At 41.8% G+C, this 21,608-nt stretch overlaps 1 protein-coding gene across 4 annotated transcripts in view; it reads right to left on the bottom strand.

The window, feature by feature from the left end:
• Positions 1-21,608, bottom strand: part of LOC137470989 (SAM and SH3 domain-containing protein 1-like) — a 531,744-nt gene that overhangs the window by 133,151 nt on the left and 376,985 nt on the right. Inside the window, exon 1 of one of the 4 annotated variants that reach the window (XM_068184914.1) lies at positions 11,372-11,392. The exons of the other annotated variants lie outside the window; for them this stretch is intronic. The gene's annotated coding sequence lies outside the window, so the exon portion shown is untranslated. Of the gene's footprint in view, positions 1-11,371; positions 11,393-21,608 lie in introns of those variants that run through there. 4 annotated transcript variants of the gene reach the window in all.

The raw sequence follows: 21,608 nt of genomic DNA, 5'->3' as shown, positions 1-21,608 counted from the left end.
TTTGTTTGTTCATTTATACTCTGACTGAAATGCATTAAATAGTTGTTTGGATATTCCTACCCCTCTTGGTCATATCTGGTGACAATCGCTATTAATTACAGCTACCTTTCTGAAAGTGAAGTCATCACCTGCTTTCTCCACAGAGGCAATTGCTGGGGAAACAAATGTATCTTTCAGCATTAAATGCTGGAAGCACATTGCAAGTGGGTTTTCTTGTGTAAACCAGACCTGCCAGGGCATCTACAACCTTCAGGAGAAGTTACATTTGAAACAGTTATTATGTGTTTTTTGTATGAGATATACCAATGTGCAAGAACTGAGCATGATGGTGGCATGCCAAGATTAGCAAAAATAATCGGGACATATTTTCTTCAGAGACCTTCTCACCCACCAGCGTTTTGGAAATGAGACCCCCACCATTTCTGGAATCCCCAAACTGGACATTTGCAAAATCCCTTCTTTGGGAGTCTGAAATGGGAAGGAGCCATGGAGGGATGTGTGCATTTACACATGTCCAGAGACAGCATTTCACAGAGATCTTCGTGTTTTTTACACATACTCAATTATGTCTGTCGTTATGGGAATTCACAGACAGTGCTACTATTTATATTAAAATACACACACAGAGTAGCATCTGTGGCTATACCTAATACAATATATGGAAGCCAAGTCAACAGCAAGTGACCAATCAGCCAAAATGGCAAATTCAGCACCAAGAAGATATGAATTCCCAAGAGGTTTCACAGGCCAGTTAGTGAGTTACCGCCCTTGCTCTTCATCCAGCAGCGAGTTAAACAAGCTGCTGCTGAGGAAAAAAGTGCTAAAACTCCAAGGCCCACACTTTCCAAGGCAGGATGCATGGAGAGTGTATGTAAGGTACTGTCAATTAGATGCAACAGTAAAACGGCATTCCATCTGCACTACAAATGTCATAGAGCTCCATGGCACCTGTTTGGGGAAGAAAAAAAACAACCAAACACAAAAGAGCAAGAGTTTACCACAGATTTAAATACTCATGTGGAACAATGGCCTCTTTGTGCTAGAGCTTTCTGCAGCAAAAGTACTTCAGAAAAGGTTTTTTTTTAGTAGTATTTTATATCAGAAGGTGAAAAAAGAGAAACCCTTTCCACACTTTTGCCAGACCACAAAAGTCAGAATCAGTTTTGTTATAACTTTGAAGGTGCAAAAATTATAGCTAAAGACTATGCTGATAGGAAAACACTCCTTCCTCTCAAGTACAAATTTTGAAAGAAGAATTAAGTTGACAACTTACACTTCATGTATCTCATTTCCCTTCCAGAAGGGTCTAAACACATTTGTAGTAAATTCTAAGTTTGCATATTGCAAAAGGTACAATGCCAATCATAATTCACCCACTCGTTTCCCTGGAAAAAAGAGCAGTGCAAAGGAGCAGCAAGAAGTTTCCTTTCTCCTTCAATATCCAGGCAGGGCTCTCCCTGCTGCACTGAAGAGACAGAAATCCCAGCACTCCCTCCCTGCAGCCTCTCAGCATAAGCCATGTATGCTTGCTTTAAAATGTCTGAAAACTAAAGAAATTTGCACAAACCAGAAAATTAGTGTTGACATGGATACAAAGTTATGTCAAAGGCTTCTGAAAAAAGCTTCCCCCCCCCCCCCCTTGGTATGACTATCTTCTCTGTTAAAAACTGAACTCAATATAAAATCATCAGTGGTTGGACTTTATCATAGGTGAAAATTACCCTGGCAGCTGCAAAAGGGAGTTCCCTCTTTTCAAAGCAACTTGCCCAACCTGCTATGATGCCAGCCACCTAGAAGTCAAGATATTATAATTCTTGCAGCAATAATGAGTGACAGTGTTACCAAAATTAGAGTTACCAAAGTCAGAGGAACATATCAAGTAAAATGGGAGCTTTGGCTACACATAAGGTTCTGAAAAGTCTAGAAATAAATAGTGCAGGAATCAATACATAAGTAGGAAATAGGGAGTAGTGGGACCATGTGTTGGAGCCCTAGGTACAGAGAATTTTAGACTTTCTGTGTGGACAGGCACTGACCCCCAAGAGAACACTGCAAATTTTTTGTGATAAATGTTTGCCCAAATGGATCTCCTATGTTGTTTCACTTGCTAAGATGTTTTGGTACCGCTTCTAATATTACTTAACATGCACTGAGAGTTTATTACAGAAGCATCACCTAAAGAACAAGAGCTGTCATATTGTACTAAACATTGCTTAGAGATTAAAAGAATTTTCACTCTACATCTGAGTCAGAAATAGACGGTGAAGATGCACAAAGTTAAAGTTATCTGCTATGAGAAACACAGCAAATAAATAATTGAGCCAAAAAGGAAATCAGAGTCTTCCAAAGTTGTGGCCCAGGGCACTGCCAACTGGACCATGCTGTCTGTACTCCTTGTGCTGTAAATAATCATGCACCAGTACAGGCTGCACATCACATGTTCCATGACTCTAGGAAAGCAAAGATATTTTAGGAAATTATCTATTTTGCTGTGCAACATTTATACAATGAAGCATAACAGAAATAAACCTGCTAAAAAAATTACAGCAACAACAAGAGAAAATAAGCAGCTGAAAGGAGACACTCTTGTGAATGGGAAGGGGAAATGCTCTGTAAGTCCCAAATTACGTAAACACATGGAAGCACTTGCTGGTAAGTAGTAATTCTGTACTATACAGTGCATGCAAAATGCAGAGTTTCAGAAGAAACTGAAATATCAGATATTTTTGAAGTCTTTTTGCAAGGAAACTTGATTCATTAGAACTAAAGGTACTATAGTTGGGAGAATTTTATCAGCACCATGATCACTGTGGAGGGTAGCATAACAACAGACAGTTATATTTCAATTGTACTTTCCATGTAAAACTATACTAATGATAATTATAGAAGCATTGGATACTACATCATAGGGACCCATAGTCATAATTTACTAACACTGTACTGAAGATGAAGAATCATAGAGAATTTAACTACAACTGCACTAACCTAGGTTTATATTATTTACAGTGATATCTCTTCATTTCAGGCACTCACATCTTTCTGGATTTCATGTTCCTCCATAATGAAAACTATATGGCAATAAGGTGAAAGGGGGGAATGAGAAATGAGACATTTAGAATAATCTAGATCCTGAAGGCCTTTCCAGATCAACATCAGTGGAATCCATCAGCAGTGGAAAGTGACTGCTTTTGAAACTGCTGCTGCTAATCTTTGCTGCTTAAATATATAGCAGATGCTTCCTCTTGTTTACTAGAAGCAATGCAGGTAACAAACACAATTCACCACTAGTTCCTAACAGATTGTATCTAAAGCTGTGGTTTTCCGCTTGTGGTTCATGGACTTCTGAGACCTAACTAAGTATCTTAATGAAGTCCTTATAAAGTCATTAGGAAAATTTCTTAAGTTTTTAATAGTCTTAAATTCACCACACTGATTTGCATCTGTGCCTAAACATCTTCAGGAATACAGGAAAGTTGCAAATCACTTTTGCTGTTGAGAGTTTGAAACTAACTTGAAAAGTTACGATGTCAGATCAATGGTTAAACAGGCAGGGAATGCCATTTCACTATAAGTACTAATGGTAGCCACAGCTAATCCATGGAAAGTGGTGCAAGCAAAATTATGTGGGAAAATTGCTTATTATGGGTCAGTTTAATAATCAGTTCTCATGGCAAAGTCCAAGGAATCAGGTGACTAAGTAGCACAGAGGCCCCAAATGCATGTACACTGCACTAAACTGCACCATTTTTAAAGTAAGGAGGAAGGAGCAATCAAGCGGTCACAATATTGTGTGGAAGTGGCCACAATATTTTAAAGGAAATGACAAACACTTTTAACATGTCACAAGATTTTTCTCCCAAGTTTTTTTTTTTTTTTTTTAACTATTTAGAAGTTCATTTCCCTTGGTTAGGATCTTTATTTTCTTCCTTTGCTATTTTTACTCTTCGATTTATCGGGAGCCCAGGCATGCCCTGTCTGTGTGGGAAGTGCTTCTGCTCCTCTCCAGGTGCTCAGGCACTTCAGTGACCTCCTGTCATGCAGAATTCTGGTCACTTTCAGGAAGGATTGAAAGCTGCTCTTACTTCAAAAAATGAAACAGGAAATGCATAAAAACAAACCCATGTTTTCCTAGGGAAAGTGGGACAAATTTGGACAATAACTGGGCCAAGCAAGAAGGTGCAGGGGCTGCCTCAGCATCACCTTAGACTCTACCAACTCGAGTAAAACACCAGGCAGAGAGGGGCACACATGCACATGGACGTGATGGGGCTGCACGCACAGGCTGTGCGGAGGACACTGTCAAGAATGCTTTGACTTCTTTGATCATAGAATAATGGCTCCAGGACAGATTCCCTGCTATTCTGCTGTTATCCATCTAGTGAAGAAAGACGGAAAACAAAGTGAACTAAATTCTCCCCTCTCAACTAAAATAATGCAGATTAACAGTCAAAACCCAGGCAAAATTATGGAAAGATGAAGGAAAAAAAAAAAAAAAGCACAAACTATGAAGAGGGGAAAAGAGATACTGGAGTTCACTGTAAGGTCACAAAAGGGACAAGAACAAATAGCAAACTCTGGCCATCATATTAAAAGCCTGTGTGCTAATAAAATCACCATGAAGAATAAACCACAACAAACCGGATGTCTTATTGCTAAAAAAAGTAAGAAATTTAGCTGGCACAAGAGAAATTTTCTTGGAATTCACACAACTAAAGTACTAATACCGAAAATGTACAGCTTGTTTGGGAACGATAGGCAGGGGTGAAGCTTGTTGTATTTCAGAGGTAACCTAAACTCATCCCAAACTCAGAAAGACAGAGCAGAAAGCCCAATTAGTTTGGGGACATTAAAAAGGGAGGAAAATAACAAAAGTTCTGATACTGTTCAACACTTACTTCAGATGACTACATCAGGTATAAAGCAGGTTGAATAAAGATTTTTCCTGAATAGTATCACACACAGCAGAACCTGCTGGTAAGCAGAAAGACCTAACTATCCAAATGCTGCTGAAACGCAAACATCACAGGCCAATAAGCATATCTTTGATATGTGAGAGGAAGTGGTCATGGCAGATGTGGTTTGGGCATGAAACAGGTAGAGAAACCGAGTCCTCGCACTCCCAGAGAGGTCACCAGAGCAGTCTGGGTTGACGTAGGCTCGCCAGCCCCTTGCAGGGCTGCCACACACCAGCACCTCAGTCCACTCCACGTTGCCTCTGCCCTCTGGCTGTCATAGCCATGGACAGCAAAATCCTCCTCCACACAAGTCTGGAGAGGTCAATAGCACAGACCCAGGCACAACAGTGCAGAGCACAGAGAAAAGGCAAGTAAATGTTTATCTCTATGGGCCAAAAGTAGGTTTCACAGGGGCCCCACTGACCTTTCGGTCTGAAAAGAATCACACATACTATTTTGTAAGCACGTGAAGATTTTGAGGTCACTTGCCTTTGTGAGAAACTGTGTAAATTATTGTCCAATAAAGTTAACTTTTGTTCAATAATACACCTTACAAATAAGAAGAAAGTAAATAAGATATAGCTCCATTTTTATATGGTTCCCAATGCTGCTTAACATGTCATATTCATGAAGAGAATGATCTACATGAAACTGTGCAGGACAAGGAAGCCACATCAAAAAGTAATTGCCAGTAGATCCTCATCAAACTGGAAAGACGCATCAAGACATTTTGACACTATTCAATATTCTTACAGTGTACTTGTTTAGGAACTGTTCACAGTTGGAGTCTTGTGACCAAGACATCCATTTTGAGGCTCTTCTGGGGCCTCAGTGACCATCCTCTCCAGATCATAGTGCTTAGCAGAAATTTGCAAGAAGCGCCTGAGCCTGCAGAGGACAGCAGAAAGCACTAAAAACCATGAGTAAGAGAGGACCATGTCTGTTGATGACGATGATGCAACCTGATGTCTGAGTTTTCAGACTGCAGAAAGCTAGGAGCTGCAGGAATAACAGAGAGCAGATTAGATACACAGATGGATATGGAAATTGGAGAAATGGGCTAAGACAAAGGGGAAGCAGTATGCAAAAAAGGACATATTGTTGCAAAATACTTCACTTGGGAAGAAATGTTAGGAGGATAAGCAGGGGATGGGAGACAGCTGGCCCTGCGGCAGTTCTCACAAAAGGATCTGCAGGCTTCAGGCTGAACATGAGTCAACTTCTTTCCTGCTGTCATAGAAAAGCAACCATTAAATAAAGATTTATTAGCAGATGGCACGTAAAATAAATCTTTTGCTCTCCTCAGCATTGCAAGACCTCCATCATCTGGGCTATGACACTCATTCCTGACACTGCACTTAAAAAAAAAACTCAACCAGCCCAGATCATCTGGGCTATGACACTCATTCCTGACACTGCACTTAAAAAAAAAACTCAACCAGTTATGAAGAGTCCAGAGGAGAACACCTTAAATAACCTAGAGGCCTAGTTATTCGGTCTACAAAACATGTCCTTCTAAAAAAAACAATTGCCTGGGAGTTACCACTAGCTCAGGTGGAAGATCTTCAACCTAAGAATTTATTACAGTTGACATTTCCTTGCCCCTCTACATAAAGTTACATAGGCTTTTTTTTTTTTTTATGGAAATGGAGAGGAAAGCAGGGATTTTTAGTCCTCTTGATTTTACAGTGCATGAAAAGACAATTTCAGCGTATTTCAAATACTGAAAAATCCACTGAGCATAAAAAGAAACAAAAAATGCATTGGGGGAGAATTGCTTACAGAAGAATTCTCATTATTCAAGAGACCTCATCTAAACTTGAGCAGCTGAGATCAAGAATATTGCCCATTTACAACAGTCTATAAGAGGAAGAAAATTGAAAGCATTAAAGATGCTCTTCATATTTTATGATGAACCATAGAATAAGATTCAGTTTCTCTATTTTTTTTTATTATTTTATCTTAAAATAGACAATCTGCACTGAGGACATCCTCCCTCCATAGTGATACCTTCACACAAGATATTCGAAGTGGTGTACTTCAGATTCATTTAAACCAAGTGTATAGCACCACTACAATATATTTTACTTTTATTGACTTTGTCTACTTTCTCCTTTCAGAGGAATACACATTTAGCTTCAATTATTTTCTTTTTTCATTTAAAAGAATATGTGAAATGATCAGCTTGTGGATTTAGTTGGAACAGGGGTCTCTGCTGCAACTTTAAAAATAATTTAGTTCAGGTCTATACAATTTGAGGAATTAAGAACCTTAAGATCAATTTTTACCATCTATTATAAAGTGTATATACTGTAAAGTACTATAAAGTACACACCATATTTTAAAAATTTTTAGAATTCCTTTTGCTGAAGTATAGCCTGAATTTTAAGTTTCTGAGTGAAAAGTTACAACTGGCTCATGCAAAAGGCACTGCCATTAAAATAGTGACAAGTCCTCATTTCAATGCCAGCAGAGAACCATATTACCATAAGCTTTCACACACGAAGTTTGTAGAGTCATGTAGAAGTTCCAACTGAAAACCAAACGTTTGCTGATTTTAGTTCCCTAAAGGCCTTTGGTTTGACACCTAATTTAATTCCCAGAGACTGAGAAGGGAATATTCTGAAGTATTGTGCTCTGGGATCTTAAAACTCAGCATGTTGCTAACATCCGTGCATCATTGGAAACATTGGATGCCCCCAGGCACGTTTTTTCACATCTTGACTGCATTTTCTCAACTGAATTACCCCCACCCATTTGGCAGACAAAAGGCTCAGAGGTATGCTCTGATTCAAAGGATTTACTTTGTAAGGGAAAGTCACTCAATTGAGATTTCATTTCTTGTGCCATCCCTGGGGAGTACTAACAGCTTCAGCCACCCAATGAATCATTGAAGTTTTTTTTATTATCTCCCATATGGGTGCCCTGAACAGAAAATTAGATCTAAACCAATTGAACACATAGAAGCAACATTCAGTTTCTCTTGCCTCTAAAACAATGTCAATAGGTGACTAATTAGAAGATGTAGCAAACAGAAAACAATCTGAATTCAAGCTAAATTCAAGAAGGAAGTTTTCACTAGTATTTAAAGCAGAGAGAGAAAACAATATCCTGCATAACTAACTTTTTATGCACATCCTACTTCTCAAAATTTGTATTTATCACTCCCTTTCCTTTCAATTTAAATATTCCTCATGATCACATTTATCCATATTTCATTCTAAGGGATAAATTAAATGGAATAAGGAATAAATAAATTTATAAACCAACACCTAAATCTTGTAATGATAATTAACTGTCTAATTAAATTTGTTACCTTTTGTGATAAGATGAGAGGAAACAGCAGATCTGTAATGCTTCTATTTCTCAGGTGAAACCAGTTTGAAAGCAATATTCAATGCCAGGAACTACTAAATTCAGCTATAATTACCTATATGATAGATTTCTAAAAAGCATCAATGTAGTCTATAATTTGAAGATACAATATAGAAATATATGAAGATGGAGTGATCTCAGTGACTTACCATCTGACACTGACGAACAGTAACTGCCTTGACAAAGATTATTAAGTTTATTCTTCTTTACAGCCTAGACTATTCTCCAAAGCATCTGTGCCACTCACTTCTCCATCAACTTTCAGACCCAGAAAGGGCAAAAAACCCCATCAGCCATCAAAGCAGTACTTCATACTCCAGATGAAAAGCATCAACCAGCCAAACAGTCCCATTCCTGAGGAAGAGCCACGTGTCCTAAAAATGCTGGGTAACCACTCCTTAAAATATGAAAAAGTCTATTGACAGGCACATACAAAGGCTCACAGGAGCTGAGCCAAAGGCCTGGCTGACTCCTCAGCACTACATTTCAAACAAAGGCAGAGCCACCCAGCTGCAGTTGTCTGGCTGCAGCCCCCCTTTAAAAACACCACCTTCCTTTCCTGCTAGGCATGTGTCACTTCCACCAACATGAGCAGCTGCCACTAACACCGACTGCCAGAGCACCGGGGTGGAAGGTCTGCGCCTGGAATACACGGGTTCCCCAGCTTGAGAAGGGAGCAGCCAGCCCTGCTCCCCAGCAGCACTCCAGCATCACCCTGAGGAAACCCTTCACCCAGAGGCTGCAGCCTTGGCCAAGCCCAGGCTGGTCCCTTCACAGCTTCCCCTCCAGACTGGACCAACCCGAGTCCTGCCAGTTATGAAAACAGCTGATAAGGACTGTGCCGCCAATTTGTTGTGGCCCTCTGAATCTTATCTACGACTAAAAACCGTACAAGTTTTGTAGTTGCAAAAATGAAAGTGAGCTTGGAATGCAGAAAGCAAGTAAAAGTGTTGAAAACTGTGTGACTTATTGCTACATACACAGAAGAATTTCTCTTAGGCATATGCTCACACACACTTATGAAAGATTTTAAATGTTGGGCCTTTAGCAAGATCCCTGCATATAATTTTCTAAAATACCTTTCTAACTCTATTTGGAAGCAAATTAAAAAAACAACATACTCTATCAAAGACATATCACTATAAGTTCATAAAGGGAAAAATTATTCTGAGATGGAACGTCATATGTAAAGCCCCAGTACACTGTTGCAAGTCAGTGATGCTCTCAGACTTCATCCTTTCTTGTTAAAAATGTCTTGATGCCCTTCTTAGAAAAGCAAAAATGGCACTGCTGTTTTGAAGTACCAGAAGTGGCAGAAAACCACTTTCTACAGATGATGGTGACTGATGATTTTAAATAATTGCCTCACACCCCATTACTTGCATAAGCTCACCTTTGCAACTTTGCAATTCCTGCATTTGCAAAGCAAAGCTGTACTCTAGCAGCAGCTCTTTACAGCTGCTATTTGTGACCTTTTCATCTGCAGCTATTAAATTGGGCAATTCCTGGAGGGTTGGGTTCTGCTACACTCCTACAATGACAAAGAGGGCCTCACCTCAGTATTACAGGGACAAACAGCACAGGCTACAACTGCATAACATCCACCAACCATCCCTGCTGCTGTGTGAAGAGGAACAAGGGCTGAGATTAGGTGAGATGCGTACTCCAAACAGCCACCATCCTCACAGTCTAGGCCAGGGATTTATGTCCACATTTACATTCAGTAGCAATGGCCTTGTGGCCAAAGTGAGCAGGAGCAGCCTAAGCACATCCAAGCACAATGCCAACTGTCCGTGGGAGACGAGACGTGGAAGCACCAGGGAAGGGACAGCATGTGGGATGAGGGTGCAGGAGGGTTGGGGGCCAAGCCCAACAGTTGAGGGTCCCTGGCAGAAACAAAACGGGAAGGAAGCAGGAAACAAGCTGTTGCCTCTTCTCAGGACTTCATTTCAAGTCTTGAGAATCTCCTGTTTTCATTAAAAGAAAAGGAAAGGAAACCCCCTTGTTTACTCCTTCTGGTATTAGAGAAAGACATTAAAGTGAACTAACTTTAAATTCTTCCATATGCCTCCACAGGGTTTAAAATTTAGAAAGTAAATCTGAAGACTTGGCCAATCTATTTTTAACCTCATGATTCAGTCTGATTCAAGTATTCAAATGTTTGTATATAGTCACAAAGCAACTAAATCCTTCTTACCAACACTTCCACATGCTTTGTATGTTTGTGAACTTTATAAATGTTTAATAACAAATATCCAATTAAAAATGAGTGTGCATTCATGAACTTGGTACAACTACCCCACACTAGGAAATCTATAGCATAAAAGGGACAAAAAGAACAGCATGCACTGCACTCTTATTTGTATGGCAGTGTCAGGCACAACCAATTTTCAGTTTTCAAGATGATCAATTTCCCCACTGAAAGCAGAGCTTTACAACCTCTGCTGAACAGCCACAACATCAGAAAGAAACGGCTTAAGCTTCCAAATTTTAAATATGAGTAGGCAGTAAGCCAGTGAACTACCTTTAGCTGACTCTCCCACCTACTATTTATGGAAAATAACAAATGCATGAGAAACCCCTGAGAAAATTGTATTGCCATCAGTCTTGTTTAGTGCACTGCTGAGGATAGTCTCACTGCATATGCTGACTCTACTATGCATCAGACAATAAAGACATGGGGAGAAAGGGACTGGACTTCTCCCAGTGCCACTCAAGAAGTTCCTGCAGCTTACCATGGCGGCCCCATGCCACCAATCCTATGTGTACCCTGGTCCTCCTAGCATGGACTTCTCTATCAACTCCAGGTGTCACAGCATAAGCCACAGCACATATTGCAGTTGAGATAGCCACAATACACAGAGTATCATCATACAACTTCAGAAAGCTTCAACCCATACACAGTAACACCATACCACATCAGAAGGCTTCAAGCATTGGCCCACACACAGTAACACCCCGTCACTTCAGAAGGCAGCAAGCACTGAGCCTTCTTGCTCTTTAGCCCAGCCTTTTATAGCCCTCATGTTGATGCACTGCACCTGTGTGCCCTCTGTTCCCTCTGGTGATCGGTCAGTGCACCTGGGCACTCCAGGTCTCATTACCTTCAATGCTGCTCACCTGCTCCTCACAGCTGCAGCCCATTGGGGATGAGGCTCGGCCGCAGCTCCACTCCCAATTAGCACAAACTGTGTACCTGCATCCAGGTACCTGGGTCTGTGAGCATGAGGCATTAACTCATGTGTGACCCTTTTCCTCCTGTTGTGCCTCCATCCCTTGACCCTCACTGGTTGCCACAGTCTGCTCTAGATAAATTATTTGTGTGTTCCCTTATGTTTCCCCTCCACATCTCCTGACCAGGACATTTTAATGCCCTCCTGTAGCAGAATGTGTGTCTGTTCCCATTTCCCACTCTTGCTGGATGCGTTTGTGAGCTTGCTTCCTCATTTTTCCATGTCTCTCAGTCAAAGACTTTTTAATTGCATCTGACTTGCCTCCCAGAGTCCCTCATGCCTCCTCCTCCTTCTCTTAGGCACCTTCTTCTTGTTGCTGCTTTTCCACTTCACTTTCCCACCTCCTGCTGCAAGAGGGAGGCAAGAGGCATTCCTGGGCATCCAGGCACTGACTTCATAAACTGTATCAAGAGACTAAGTAGAGAAGATGTTTGCTGGTTGCCATTAATGGATATGACTCTCAATCATTTATTCATTTATCTGCCAATAAAGTCAATCTGTTATGTATTACCTGTCAATAATGGAGAGGTATTCTGTGGTTCCCCTTAATTCCTCCACTGTCAGTTTGTTTGCTTCAGGCCAAATCCCCCAATTATTTAAGACCATGAACTGAGTTTGTCATGCAATGTTTATGCCTTTAAACAAAATCTATGCATTGTTTATGCATTTAAACATAAACATAAATGCATTAAATGTTAAATGCATTTAAACAATCCTGCAATGTTTAAATGCTACAGATGTGCAAACAGAAATGGTCTAGTGGAATGAGAGACCTTCCAGGCTGCCCAGTTGAGGTTTACGCAGTCTTGAAAAGTGGAATAAAGATTTATGTCATGTGCCCCCTTGTGCAGGGCTTCCCTGCAGCCAAACCCCTCTGCCTCAGCCAAGGGAATGCTCCAGAAGACTTCCTTGGCCAGGTGAGTAGGTTACCATGCAGATAAGACAAAATTCTTACCCCTTGGCTGGGAGTTTGTGTGCTTTCAGGTGTGTGTAACTCCATATTCTTTTGATGTATCTTTGTGAAACATCCCCATCCTTGATACTTCAGGAAGCCCGAGGACTGCTTTTCACGCATAGCCAGCCTCCTGCTGGAGTAAGGCAGAAAAGGCTATCTCCCAAAATCCATCTTGGCTTTTCTGTGCATACACTTTGGATTTCCAGTTCAAATGACCAGAAAGGGCTCCAAATTCATCTAATGCAAATTTTTGAAGCTTTACTGAATTAGGATTGCAACAAACAGCTGTCTGAAATTCCTGACAGCTTCATGCACCTTTCCAGCAGCCTTCTGGCCATGGGCTCCTGCCAGAAGCCATTTCCTGGCAGGGACAGTCAGGGCAGAATCCAGCCTGGCATCCTGCCACAGACAGGGCTCCCTGCTCAGAGTGCCCAGGAGCAGCAGTGTGCATCCCTGCCGCAGCCCACCCAACATCCTCCTGCCTGAACCTCACCTAGGGCTGAAAAGGAGAGGGCATTAATACACAGATGCTACTCTGTATGACTGTGAGCTGCATCGACCAGCTAAGGAAAACTCTGTACATTGAGTGGTCAATGAATTAGTCTTGGTAAGTGACTGGTTGTGGATTCCTGGTTATTAGTCTGCATAACAGTCCTGGTTGAATAAATCACAGCAGCATGTCAGACTTTAGGGCCCAACTGCTTTAAGAATACAGCTGGGTTCAGGGACCTGGTTACAAAATCGTTCCAATTTGTAGCGCCAACAGAACCTTAAGAATATCCTATAGGCAAGCACAAGCCCCAGGCTGTCTCATTTGTATTATTCCTTGTTCTGCTTTCTCTTTCTTTTTAAATAAGGAACAATACAAAGAATGACAACTCAAATTCCGAGTCATGCTGTCAGGAAGAATAATAGACCTATTCTGTACAAAAATGCCTGTATTGTTGGTTTGTTTACTTCATCTGTTGCATGGCCATGCTGCTGTCAGAGCTCTGGAGACAAAGCCCCAGCTCTGAGCCTGTTTCTGGGTGTTGGGCTGCGAAATCTTTTCCCTCTGCTTCTTTTACCCGGGTGGCAGCAGCAGTGCACCCCACCCATCCCCATAAGCAACACTGAGGGTGGGAGCTGTGAGATAAATTGGAGACATCTAGGCTTCCCATTAAATCCAGCCCTACAACTAAGATCCAGTATCTCAATGGCACATGGGGATTTATAGGAAAAAGCCTATTAAGCATGCAAGGGAATTAGGCATGGCTAGTACAGCTCTGCACATCTGTGAAGAGGGTTTAAAGCTCAGTGTCTTTCACTGGAAGGGCGTCTCCAGAACTGCATTCTGCTTCATGTCACCCCAGTAATGACTAATACACTGTCGGAACATCTCTGTTAGATTGACGACAAGGAGGGGCTTTTAGAGAGTCCCAATTCAAATAAATAACTTGACCATAATAGTCTGTTCCCATACAGCTATACCAACCACAATCTGCTAGAAACTTTCTGAAGAAAAAAAAATAGAGAATAACAGTACTACACGAAATCTGAACAAGGAACAAAGTAAGAAAACAAAGGCAATGGGTAAAGGAAGGAGTAGATTGCACAACCTACAAAGAAAGACTCAGCATGGTGGGGTGACATGCATATTAATGGCTGTCTGTTTTTGTGGGATCTGATCTCATTTTAAATCTATTTTTAAGCATTTTTCTCAGTTTCAAGAATGATAGTTAAATAAAGAAAAAATTCCAGTCATGGGTTACCAAACTACAAGAAAAACAATTATATCTGACTGTCAAGTTAAAGCCCAGAATGGAGAAAGCAATTTCTCAATCTCGGAAAAGCTTATAGAAGAAACAATCCTGCTACTTTATTCCATCAATGTTTAAAGAAGACATTCCCGTTCTAGTTAAGCAATCTATGTTTCTTAAAGAAATAGTGCCATAGCAGGTCATTTTGACTAAAACTGGAATATGTGAATTTTCATAATCAGTTTCTTAAATTGCCAAGAGAAAGTCTAAACCTCATCTCCACCCCCAAGCACACCCCCCACCCAGCGCAGATGAATCAGCTGTGCTGCTGCCACATTTGTGATACAACGTGTCAACAGAGTGGATGGAGATGATCCCCCTGCAGCACAGAGCCTAACACAGAGGAGCTGTAAACAAGGCAGGGACCGAAAATAAAAACACCAAACATTTTGATGGTAAATTCGATTTAGTTGAGCCAGCTTCATGCAATGTTAATTTAATTCAGTGTTACAAAAATATGCCCTCATGTGAAGTATTTTCAAATGCCTGCAACAATGTTAGTGTGAAAAATTCTTTAACTCATCCAGTTCATTCCAGACGATGTTTCCTGCCAGCTACATTCACCACAAATGCTGTCTGGTAAATAGCAGCTGCAAAGGAAGGATAAGGATGCCAGGGTACACTTCAGTAAACACCCCTTCTCAGTGGCTCACTATATCCTGCGCCAAGGAAGCTAATATACATTCACAGCCATGTGCAAAAATCCTCAAACTTTGCTTTCGCGGCTTCCCGAAGGTGAGGACAGTAGTTGAAGCGCTGCCTTTGCGGGAAGGACCTTTGCGGAAAGCGAGGCGCAGCCCCGGGGCCGGGCAGGCGCTTTGCTGTGGCTGAGGCTGTGGAGCGCACAGCTTGCGCACCCGGATGGGCACGCTTCCCTGCCACCATCCCGGGCTCCTCGGGCTGCGCCCTGCCGTCCGACTCGCAGCGCTGAAGTGCTCAGCAATTACACCTAGCTGTTCTCATGCCTCTTCTTGTTTGCTCACCTAGCCCGTCTTGTTTTCTGAAGCCAACACCTTTCCCAACAGGCTGCCAGGCAGCAGGGAGGAAACGGGTGCGGGCCGTGCTGTGGCACAGCCAGGCTGGCTCAGCACATACCCCTTGGCAGCGCCATAAAGCCACCTGTGAAGGATGAGGCTGCTGTTGAGCAACACTTCCCTAGATCCGGCCCAGAAGAGGCTCCCCAGGGAGAATGGCTGGAGCCGGACAAGCCGTGATGACCGATCTGGGAGACTCCTGCAGGCGCCAAAAACCAGAGGGAGAGCCAGGGTTTCCAGGAGCCACACCTGCGGGGATAAACACACATGCAGGGCAGGCAGCTCTCCCTGGGGACGAGATTGCTGCCTGCTGGCGTCACTGCCGCTCCGCCAGGGGTTATCAGTCTCGCAAAGGCACTAAGGAAACTGCCGGTGTGAATGGCCCTAATCTGCTTCTTCTGCAGCCCCTGATAACCCGGGGAGCGGCCGGGCAAACAGGACGCTTGTCCAGCGCCACAAGGAGTTGAGGGAAAACTGCTTTTCATCAGTACAGAGGATGCAAAAGAGCAGGATCTATCCACAAGCCGACGCCAAGTTATTCTAGAGCTACCGTGACCAAGGACCCTATAGAGCACTCGCTTGAGAGTACAAGTACAAGCCCTCTCGCCAGTGGTTTTAGCTGACCCCGATTCATACAGGAGCCAGCTGAGGGGATGCTAAGAGGCCTGCAGCGATCCAGGAGCTCATTCATCCCACATTGCTACTGACTGTGGGCTGTCGAAACCTCCCCTGCCTTCTCCCTGGTCTCTCCAGTTATATAATTGTTTCCCAAGGTGGCTGCATATCAATTTGTTTGATTAACCAGGCAGTGAGCATGTTAGGAGAACTTGCCTGCAAAGAGAAGAGACAGAAAAAGTAAAAAGAAATATCATCATCAGAAAGTTATACGACAGCTTCTCTCACACAGAAGGAGACAGGTTGGAGTGGCTGGAAGGCCTGGCCTGTAACAGTAACAGAGTAATAATAAAAAGAAATTTTAATTATTTTTTTTAAGATGAAAAAATTAAAAATAATAAAAAATTTGTTGCTGCTTTCTTCCTCTTCTCCCATCTCTTCCCTCTTTCTCCACCAAAAAAAAAAAAAAAATAAAAAAAATGAGGGGACAAGAAGCAGACAGATAGCAACACTTCTAGAAAGTCACAGGGAGAAGAGCACACCTGACCTCATCGCTGCATGTCTATAACCAAGTGAACTAAACAAGGGAAGAACAAATGGCAAAAATTGACTATTCCAACTTGACAAACTTTTACCTGACCTCACCTCCTTACCTGAGCACACCTGACCTCATCGCTGCATGTCTATAACCAAGTGAACTAAACAAGGGAAGAACAAATGGCAAAAATTGACTATTCCAACTTGACAAACTTTTACTTCAGAAACCCTGGTACATCAAACCTAATGTTGAATAAACCTTAGCTCCACCCTCCCAGCAACAGTCTTGGAAAATAAATGGGAGGTGTCAAAATGAGACCCTGTCATTGCTAGTGCAGCACCAGTGCCTGCTTGGGCTGAGGTACCCTGGCCATCGGTATTGCACTCCATTAATTAAACCACCTAAACTCCCACTAAAGAAATCACTTGAGCAGTGATAGCCATAGTCATCCCTGGCTCTGCTTGAATAGTACCTTATGACAGATACTTTAAAAGCAATTGACAGCAGCCCTGGAAATAAGAGCAAACTTTCCCACATACAACAAAACAAGGTTCTCATTGATAGGTACCAGGGGAAAGGAGAGAGGAAAATGTGGTGATATCATAACATAAAATCAAATTACATCTATGATGCAAAACTTTCCAGTTTTTTTTTTCTCTCTTTTTAGCCATGTCTCATATTTTAGGTTGAGGTGGTTTAACCTAGTAAGGATCTTATTTCTAGCCTGTCACCTTTTCCATAGTTTACTAACATTTATTACCTAAAATATAAAAGTTCAAACAGATCAAAACAAAGAAAACACAGGTCAGGAGAGCTGAACACAACTGAGAATGTGGGAGGAAAACAGTCCTGTGAGAAGCTGCTTAGGCACTAGACAAATAAAATCCTCTCTCCCTGGACAGAAAGACATAACTCTTATTTATGTGAATGGGAAACATGCTCATGCACTGAGGGGGGAATAACTTCCATAGATCAGCAGAATGACTGCACTGGAGATAGCTAAAACCAGACTACATGTGCAATGAATGTGAAAATAATTTCAGCCATCTGGGCTATGTAATTTTTCACAGATGCTTTTGGAGCTGGATGGACCATGTTACCTCTCTTTTCCCTGACATTCCCTCAATGTTTGCAAATTACTTTATGTGACCTGTAGGACGGGACTCCATAAAAATTTGGGTTGTTCCTTTCTGTCATCATCCCAAGTGTTCAAACAGACCTCTGTGACCAGTTTTCTTCCAGCAGGATTCTGCAAAACAGCCTGCTCAGTCAGATGCAGACACCTGGCAGGTATTCAGCAATGTCTCCAAACAGACTGCAGTACAACCACCTCCACATCTTCAAAACCCTCAAATCGCAAAGAGCTTAACTCATTGCGTAAAAATCTTTTTCCTGGGTACCTAAAAACTACACACCCACTGACTCAGTAATATATAGGGATGCTGCTCTCCATTGCTGTGGCTACCAACATTAACAGTCTCCCCTCCATAGAAGGCCACCATGAAAACAAAACAAGAAGCTCTTAGTACTTTTCATTCAGCTGTCTCAGGGCATTTTGTAAGACTGAGGCATTAAAAATAGAGAAATCATGCTAGACTTCATGACCTACTGATGTTTTAGAGTTTGTTAGCTGGATTTTAACCAACTGAATTTAGCTGGAGTTTTTTTAGCTGATTTTTTTCATTCCTATTGCAATTCTTGTGCAGAATATCAGGATGTTGTCACACAATGTGCTAACTCTGGTTCTAGGGCACAAAGTACTAAATAAAATAAAACATTTGGCATAAACCACCAAATCTGTTCAAACTTACATTTCTAGTTATAATTTGTTTTGAAGTATTTCTGAAGGATAGCATTTTTTGTTCTGGCAGGCATTACTCCTGACTAAGAACGGTCTGTCCTCTGAATCCAGCATAAACAGAAGTCTGAAATACATACTGGTTTGCAGGTGATTTTGCATACTAATTGAGTAACCACACACCCAAGTCTGATACAGGACACATCTATGTTGCCAGTTGATCTGGATCTGGTGCTGTACAGACCTGATCTTAATGGCATGGTAAACAGGATGGATGTTTGTGGGACCTCAGTGCTTGTACCACTCATTCCTAAGGTCACTTTAGTTTACCTCTGGAAGCTGCTTTTTTAGAGGCACAACGCTACTTCTGGATGCTATCCAACAACATAATGTTGAACAACCAGCACGGTCCGTAGCACTAACAACACAAAAGCCCCCACAAAAGAAACCGATCAGAGCTAGTCTCATATTTGTATGCAGTGGCCTCCCAGTTTTGTACAGGTCCTTCATATACACCGAAAGCAGCTGGCAATCTAGACCTGTGCTTTTGGATTTCGTGCAGCTGGACCTGTGATTCTTGGAGCATTTCTCTGATGGCAAGAGTAGTTTAAACAGCCCTAGCTCTCCTTCTTTGGATGTTGGTGTCCACCCCACTTCCCTTCCTGTGCTCTGCCAAAGCCAACAATTTATGCAGCTGTGTGGTAAAATGTTTCAAGGAGCTAATCTGGGTGGGGAAAAAAAGGAACCTGAAAAAAAGATTTCCATCCTGATCACTTCTGTGGTACATCAGGAAGCCACATGAACGCTTTTGTTGGCATAGCCTGGAGTGGGCACGAACAAAGGAAGAAGGCTGCTCTATGGGAGGTGTTATTCAAACAGTGCTGCTCCTTGATGTGGCGCTACAGGCCAAGTCCTCTCCTATGTCCCTGAGAAGTAGCATTTATGGGCACAATTCAGGTATTCATTAGTGATAGCTTGGCCCTCCTTTTTAAACAGGCTCATGCAGTTCTGCTAGAATGAAGATAAAGCCTTGCAAAGCTAAATAAAGCTGGGCACGATTTTTATAAGCTTGGTAATAGTGCCCTGTGGAAACAGGCCATGATTATGACCATGGCAGTCTCTAACTGCATCTTTAAGTGGCGTCCCAGGTCTGCCACACAGATATTTTTGAAGGTCTTTGAAGCGAGAATGATCACTGTTGTTAAGATTAAGCAGTTTTATATCTTCTGGACTGCAGCCATCAATGAGACAAAACTAGGTAAGCTTTTTATAGAAATCTGCAGGTAGCCAAAGAAGTCTTACTCTGTGACCTGTCACAGTTTCTATTGATCAGAGTACACAAAATCAGCTACATCTAACAGGCAAGCCTGATTCATTGTGTCTACTTGTGTACAGAAAAACTAGAGGCTGCATACAAAAGAAAAGAATCTTTTCTCTCAACTCCAAAACTTCAACTCCCAAATCACGGCTTTTTGAAATAACTAAAGCTTATTCGGAATAAGTCTGTGACTCCTGAGGTTAACCAAGCTCTGAGAAGTGTCATTTCAAGTCTCTTCTGCCACAGGGAATACTGCTTGTTAAAACTTCCCAGTATATCCCTGAAGAAGGGCTCCCGTCTCAATGACAGGAACTGTTAAAGGGACAGGTTGCTTTTCATGTACAGTGTCAGAGGCCACATGACCAAGTACAGCTGAAACCCAAGCAGCAAAAAGAAAAGGTGGAAGTCTGAATTTCCGTTTAGGGACATAGAAACACACTTTTATTTAAAGGTGTTGGACAGTCCAAACATTTTACAGTTAACTGAATCAGCTGCTCTCGCCCTTTGCAATGTGCATCAGTTTTGCAAGTAGGACCTGAAAGACTGTGGGAAGAGAAGGGCAGCAGAGATACAGACCCTCAGTGTGATAAAGATTAGGAATCTTTCAAGAGGTGCACTTACAGTTGTTTTAAACGTGTGATGCAGCAAGACCATATAAAACTAATAACTAAAAACCCGTTTTCCTTTTACCTCAGTTCAAAACAGAAAACAAATAACAAGCACTACAAGACCCTGCTGGACCACTTTTAACTTTTTTTTTTTTTTTTTTTTTTAATCCAGAAACAATCACAAATATGCAAGCACAACACACAGAATTCACTGCTCTTCATGTTGGCTGTCTTCTTATTTGAAAATAAAATACTTCTCTCTGAATATACCTTCGCTCCTACAACAATCTGTGGTTTGTAAAAAGCAAGCAGTGACTCTTGGAAGTGTGCAGGACCTGGGTAGAAGAGGCTGACCCCTGAGATACTTTATTTATGTGGGACTGCAAAGGGGCGTTTCACAGCCCTTGCAGCAGCACAGCCCCTTGGCTTGCAGATGGTGAGTGAAGGGAGCATCACTTTTGGCTGCGCAGGGCCCCCTGGAGCACGGGCTCAGAACTGGGACAGCCGAATAGCGTTGCCCTGGGGATACCGGCTCCCTGCTGCCGGCCCGTAATTCCTGCACTGGTTCACATCAACATAGTTTCTTGAAGTATTCAGCTGGATTTTAGAAATTGCCTTGCTCACCCACACCACTCACTGCATTGAATCTGCATTTAAAGATTTATTTTTTCGCCTTGTTTTAGTGCTGGCAAACAGATATGAACTGAACTATGCCATTTTCTCAATTAAATCTTACTGATTTAGTACTTAAAGTTTGATTTTTTTCCCCATTTCTGCAAACACCACCACCTTCTGATTTTTCAAGCTATTTTAAAAGAGCAGGAGAAAGATGCATATCACTTTTAACATGCATTTGGTGTTATCTGCAAGTGCCTGGTCCCCCAGCAACTTCATCTGTTCCCATCTCACTTGGAAAAAGAGGTTTTGCATAGATGTGGTGAATTGGCAGTTACTGGTTTATGTGCCCCTTTCTGAAGCTTGCAAGGAATGGATGGTCTGCAATGCATTTGCCCTAAATTGTGGACATCCCACTCTCAAATATTGTAGCTTGCACTCCCCACTGTCCTACAGTAGCTTAAATTACTGTATAAATGGCAGATTTCAGGGTTCTTTTTCCATTTGGAGTTTTCCACCTCCAGAGTATATGTTTTCAAATGTTTCTTTGCAACAGGAATGGCTGAATTTTACCACTGATTTTTACCAAGTTCTCATTTATTTTATTTTAATGAAAGTTCTTTCCCATATAATCACTGTATTCAACAACTAGGGATCAGTAAAAACCAAATATCATGAGAAATGAAATAAACCAAAAAGTGACAACCATATTCACCACTTGTTCTACACTCCCACTATTGCTCTTGCTAGTGGATCTGGGCCAAC

This window comes from Anomalospiza imberbis, chromosome 3 (genome assembly GCF_031753505.1).
Source record: "Anomalospiza imberbis isolate Cuckoo-Finch-1a 21T00152 chromosome 3, ASM3175350v1, whole genome shotgun sequence".
NCBI classification, from domain to species: Eukaryota; Metazoa; Chordata; class Aves; order Passeriformes; family Viduidae; genus Anomalospiza; species Anomalospiza imberbis.
The sequence above is the reverse complement of the archived record's forward strand: the minus strand, read 5'-3'. Positions and strand labels throughout refer to the sequence as shown.